Source organism: Rhincodon typus, chromosome 1, assembly GCF_021869965.1.
Source record: "Rhincodon typus isolate 14 chromosome 1, sRhiTyp1.1, whole genome shotgun sequence".
NCBI lineage: Eukaryota > Metazoa > Chordata > Chondrichthyes > Orectolobiformes > Rhincodontidae > Rhincodon > Rhincodon typus.
In genome coordinates, this window is record NC_063332.1 from 115415268 (window position 1) to 115422177 (window position 6910).

The window sequence follows — 6910 nt, forward strand, 5'->3', positions numbered from 1 at the left end:
ATACGAGAAAGGCTTAGAATGTATTCTAACAGTCAACCTGAAAATTAGTTTCTCACAGACAGATAAGCAACAATTCAATAAAAAGAAAACACCAATAGAAAGCTTGTAATTCTTTACAACGTATAATGGAGAAAAAAAGACATCTGCCACAACTGTAATGTTCCAACGACTCAGTGTTGCATATGGGTTCACACAAGCGATTTAAAAAGAAGTGGAGAACTCAGCAATATTGAAATGATGCCTCCTACTTCACAATGATTTGCATTTTATTACAGCTCCAGAAGGAAAATTTAATTTATCCTTGTTACTATGAGTAGACAAAGTCAATTTAGCCATTCAAGTATCAAATAAACATTATCCCATTTGAAATAATTTTACTCACTGCTCAACCGAATTGACTATGCTTTTGGGAGACTACAAACCATTATTCTTCATCGAAGCAAAATTAGCCATCTCATTTAAGAAGAGAAACTCCCATGTTTTAATGCAACATAACATATTCATCTGTTGTTGTAATATATGTATATATATATATGCTTAATTTTACTTCTCTTTCCAAGTATTAGCTATTCTAAGTTCTTGATATTTGTCAATACATGCATCCTTGAAAAGACAATAGGCCTTATTTGAGATGTAGATGGAGCATGGGCAGAAACTGGGCAGATTACAACCATGACCACTTGTTTTCTTTTGTGAACAGGAGACTGGAGCCATTTAAGGTTTGAACTTTGCTAAAATTCTATTGATTGGGAGGCAGATACTGGAAAGGTGCAGAAGTCACAGGGTTGTAGTCATGGGTGACTTCAACTTTCCAAATATTGATTGGAAACTTTTTAGTTGTAACAGTTTAGATGGAGCGGATTTTGTCCAGTGTGATCAGGAAGGATTCCTGACACAGTACGTAGATAGACCAACACGAGGAGAGGCCACTTTGGATTTAGTGCTTGGCAATGAACTGGGCCAAGTGTTAGACCTGTTGGTAGGAGAGCATTTTGGCGGTAGCGATCATAACTCTGTTATTTTTACAATAGTCATGGAAAAGGATAGGTATGTACAGCAGGGTAAGGTTTATAATGGGGGAAGGGTAATTACAATTCTGTCAGGCAAGAACTGGGGTAACATAAAATGGGAACAGATGCTGTCAGGGAAGTGCACTATTGAAATGTGGAGATTGTTTAAGGAAAGCGTACTGCGTGTGCTCAATATGTTTGTCCCTACCAGGCAGGGAAGATGCGGTCAAGTGAGGGAGCCTTGGCTCTCAAGAAAGGTTGAACAACTGGTTAAGAGGAAGAAGGATGCTTATATAAGGTTTAGGAAACAAGGAACGGAAAAGGCTCTATAGGGATACAAGTTAACCAGGAAGGAGCTGAAGAAAGGGCTTTGGAGAGCTATAAGGGGGCATGAGAAAACCTTGGCAGACAGGATCAAGGAAAGCTCCAAGGCTTTTTACAGGTACGTGAGGAATAAGAGAATGACCAGAGAAAGGGTAGGACCGATCAAGGATTGTAAAGGGAATTTGTGCATGGAGCCTAAAGAGATAGGACAGGTCCGTAATGAATACTTTTCTTCGGTATTCACAACTGAGAGGGACCGAGTTGTAGAGGAGGACAGTGTGAAACAGCTGGTAGGCTAGAGGAGGTCGATGTTAGTAAGGAAGATGTACTAGGAATTTTGAGGAACTTGAAGATAGATAAGTCTCCCAGCCCTGATGGGATTTATCCAACGATTCTATGGGAAGCGAGGGAAGAGATGGCAGAGCCTTTGGTGATGATTTTTTCGTCCTCACTGACCACGGATATAGTGCCGGAAGATTGAAGTGAGGCAAACATCATTCCCTTGTTCAAAAAAGGGAATAGGGATAACCCTGGAAATTACAGACCAGTTAGTCTTATTTCAGTGGTGGGCAAATAATTGGAAAGGGCTTTGAGAGATAGGATTTATGATCACTTGGATAGGCACAGTTTGATTCCTGATAGTCAGCATGGATTTGTGAGGGGTAGATCATGACACACAAACCTTATTGAATTCTTTGAAGAGGTGACCAAACATGTGGATGAAGGTAGAGCAGTGGATGTGGTATACATGGATTTAAGTAAGGCGTTTGATAAGGTTCCCCATGGTGGGCTCATGCAGAAGGTAAGGAGGCATGGGAAAGGGGGAAATGTGGCAGATCGGATTCAGAATTGGCTGACCCTTAGAAGACAAAGGGTGGTAGTGGACGGAAAATATTCAACATGGTGCTCAGTTACGAATGGTGTACCACAAGGATCTGTTCTGGGTCCTCTTCTATTTGTGATTTTTGTAAATGATTTGGATGTCGGAGTGGAAGGGTGGGTTAGTAAGTTCGCGGACGATACGAAGGTGGGTCGAGTTGTGGATAGTGCGGAGGGCTGTTCTAGGTTACAAAGGGACATTGATAGGATGCAGAGCTGGGCTGAGAAGTGGCAGATGGAGTTTAACCCTGAAAAGTGTGAGGTGATTCATTTCGGAAGGACAAATTTGAAAGCAGAATACAGGGTTAACGGAAAGATTCTTGGCAGTGTGGTGGAGCAGAGGGATCTTGGGGTTCATGTCCACAGTTCCCTGAAAGCTGCCACCCAGGTGGATAGAGTTGTTAAGAAGGTCTATGGTGTGTTAGCTTTCATTAATAGAGGGATTGAGTTCAAGAGCCGTGAAGTTATGCTCCAGCTATACAAAAGCCTGGTTCGGCCACATCTGGAGGATTGTGTCCAGTTCTGGTCGCCTCATTACAGGAAAGATGTGGAATCATTGGAAAAGGTGCAGAGGAGATTTGACAGGATGTTGCCTGGAACGGAGGGAAGGTCTTACGAGGAAAGGTTGAGAGAGCTAGGGCTTTTCTCTTTAGAACGACGAAGGATGAGAGATGACTTGATAGAGGTGTACAAAATGATCAGAAGTATAGATAGAGTGGACAGCCAGAGACTTCTTCCTAGGGTGGAGGTAGCTGTTACGAGGGGGCATAGTTTTAAAGTGAGTGGAGGTAGATATAGGGGAGACGTCAGAGGTAGGTTCTTTACTCAGAGAGTGGTAGGGGCGTGGAACGCATTGCTGGAGAGGGTAATGGAGTCGGCCTCATTAGGGGCATTTAAGCGGCTATTAGATAGGCATATGGATGATAGTATAAGGTAGGGGTGGAGGTTAGATAGACCTTAGGATTAGGGTAAAAGTTCGGCACAACATCGTGGGCTGAAGGGCCTGTACTGTGCTGTACTGTTCTATGTTCTGTGTTCTATGAGCTGCAGTCACCAAATCAGCAACTTATTACAGGTTGTCACTTTTAGAAGGGATGTGGCTTTTCCGAGATAACAAGGTGTAGAGCTGGATGAACACAGCAGGCCAAGCAGCATCAGAGGAGCAGGAAAGCTGACATTTCAGGCCTAGAGCCTTCTTCAGAAGCTTCCTAGCTTCCCTGCTGAGCCAATGGATAATCAAAGCCCAGGGAAGGAGGTGAGGAACATTTGCTTGGAGCAGCCCAGATCTTTTGTATAGCAGGATACTAGATTTTTATTCTCCTGTCCCTCCTAGACCCACCAAAATAGAAACTGATAGTTCCTGCACCATTGTGAATGAAATCCATTTGTCCCATGTTACAATGATGGGCCAGAACTCTGAAGTACTGTGGACATTTTTAACTTGTAATTCCCAAACATGTATTCTTATAAAGAGGGCTGATACAGCCAGAATTGGCTGTGGAAGTAAATTTAGTGGCTTTGTAGAGAGAAGCTGATGGAACGTAACATCGAAAGTGTCAAATAAACTTCAAACAGACTGGACTATGATTTCTTGTGACACCGAAGATAACAGAAGACTGACGACCCCTGGTCTACATCAGACCATTGTCCTGCTTATTATATCCAACCTACATGCACATTTTGAGCTTTTACCTTGGAAGAACACAAGGACAAGTGTTAAAAATAAAACAGTTTAAACTAAAGTGGAGCGGACTTGCGGGACTGAATGCGGTCATGTATCTCTACCTAGGTTTGAGCGTTAGTATACTGTGAAGGTTACAGTTGAAAAACAATTCCCGAGTAATCCTTGTGTTGCAAGGAAGCACCACCTTTTACTTCAAGTGCTGCAAAACAATTTAAAAAGAGAAATTGGGACAAAAGAACTTCATTCAGTCTATAAAACCATGAATGGTTAATAATGCTAAAGGTAGCCTCCTCTAATGGTCAACTGTTGTTTTTGTGAACAATTCAGAGACTGATCTGTCTTCATTTTAGTTTTTATCTTTTTGGACCTGCCTCTTACTTCTAATTGTTGCTTGTGTGCTGCATTCATATTTCTTCTCTATAGTAATTAATAAACTCACTCATTTTGTGAATCCAAAAATCCCTGATTAAATCAGTTCCTTTTAAAACATAACTTCAGGATCAGGGAGAAAAGTATTTGCAAGGAAATCGATACTTTTGAAATTAACCATGATGCAACAAAATAAGGGGTGTGGGTGAATAAAGAAGGAAAACCAATATATCCCACCTCACCCATGAGCTTAACAGAATGGGGTATCCTATTTGTAAACATAACAAGTTGGGGAACTAGCCTGGGAGAGGGATAGGGGGAATCTGGTCATAACACACTTCAGGAACAGAGGCTAGGTAACTCCTTGCCTATGACAAGTAAATAAAACATACAAAGCACATGGTTCATTCATTTGTATTCCAAAATTTGCAAACCGAGTTACTTTATCTTTTATTTGTTTACAGGGTGAAAGTGTCACTGACCAGACCAGCATTTATTGCCCATTCCTAATTGCCTAGAGGGCTTTTAAGAGTTAACCATATTGCTGTGGGTCTGGAGTCACATGTAGGCCAGACCAGGTAAAGATGGCAGTTCCCTTCCCTAAAGGACTATAGTGAACCTGATGGATCATTTTTTCCCTGAGAATCGACAATGGGATTCATGGTCATCATTAGACTCTTAATTCCAGATATTTATTGAATTCAAATTCCAATACCTGCCATGAGATAGTAGGAACTGCAGATGCTGGAGAATCTGAGATAACAAGGTGTAGAGCTGGATGAACACAGCAGGCCAAGCAGCATCAGAAGTGCAGGAAGAATTTCTGAAGAAGGGTCTAGGCCCGAAACGTCAGCTTTCCTGCTCCTCTGATGCTGCTTGGCCTGTTGTGTTCATCCAGCTCTACACCTTGTTATCTCCAATATCTGCCAAGGCAGGATTCAAACCAAGGTTCCCAGAACATTACCAGGATCTCTAGAATAACAGTCCAGTGACAATGCTACTCGGCCATCACTTCCTCTTGCATGAACATCATATGACTCCAATTTACATATTTTAATGAGGCACCCACTTGCTTTAGTTGTTGTCTGTAAATGCAACTCGGGAAAGGTATTGGATGTAATCAAAGCTGAAACAGCTTGAGAAGTGCAACAGATCAATTTTAAAGCTGCTCCAATATTGATCTCAGCTGCCAAATGAAGATCAAATCAGCTCTTTTATCTCTTTTTGTGAATCTTTTTAGACCAATTTAAACATATCATCTATATTAAACATATCAACAATGTTATTAGTGAAATCATGAAGAGTATATTTGAAAGCTGTTCATTTAATGAATTCCTCTTAGTAGCACTAATTGATACTGAAGTCACAGCAAATGTTGCAAAGCTAAAGCAGACAGCGTCTAACAGAGAAAAAAATTACAACACCTTTGATACCACAATAAGTGTGAAAGATCCATCATTTCAATCATGTTTCTGGTAGGAATAATTTATTGAGGCTGGAAGCATAAAGCTTTATTTGGCAAGATGTGGAAAGGAATGGACCTTGCTAATTAGGCTGTCAAAGAAGGGAAGTTGTCCATTTTGCCAGTGAAAAATTGGAAAACCTCCAACTATGGACACAATTCTGAACAGGAGAAACTTCCATTTATAATGGTGACCCTCTGTAGATTTAAACTCCACCAGAAACGGACACCTCCTCTTAGTGCAGTACTTACACTATCAAGATGCCTCAGGATCTTACGTTTAAAATCTATCAGTTCCAATAAATTCCAATATGCATGTAGGTCCAATTTACTTGACGTTTCCTCATAAGGCAAAGGCCTTGATCCCAGAAATGTACATAACGTATCTTCCTTGAACTGTTACAATTCAAGTACAACCCTACTTAAATAAAGGAAACAAAATAGCAGACAGAGTTCCAGGTTTGATCTCACCAATGTCACAAGACTTCATTACTTTTATTATCCATTCCCCTTGTGTTAAACCCCAATATCCTTTCTACCTTTCTTATCTGTTGCTGTGTCTGCATGTTAATTTGTGATTTCCATACTAGGACGACCAGATCTCTGCACAGCACAGCATTCTGCATTCTATCTCCACTTAAATAATATTCTGCTTTTCTATTCTTTCCAACAAAATGGCCAATGTCACTATGATGATCAATGATTCAGAATCAGTAATGGTTAGAGATACCTCTACTTAATATCAGAGTTCAGGAATCTGCCATTGTTTTCTTTTGAAAGCATATAATTGAAACAGAGACAGATGGAGAAGAAGAGGAGAGACGAGGCCATCACCAATCTGGATTAGAGAATTGATTCCTTTGCAGTCAGAAACTATTTTTTAGGATCGCTGCCATTGTTTCTTTCACTTTGAGAGAGTGAATGGTCCAGAATTGTACATAACATTCAAAGGTAAAGGTGATTTGGATAGATGCACATTACTATAACTGACTGGAGAGTTGAGAATATTCTTGAAAGTCACGCACCATTGCATGGTAAAATCCTTACTATAAGTCGTTACTGCCTGTGGAGAATTGGCATAAAAGGACTGGAAAAGAGCCTAATGTATATTTGATCCTAGAATGTAAAATCTGAGACCTGCTGAATGCAGTCTACTGCAGTACTCATTCCAGATAAACGTGG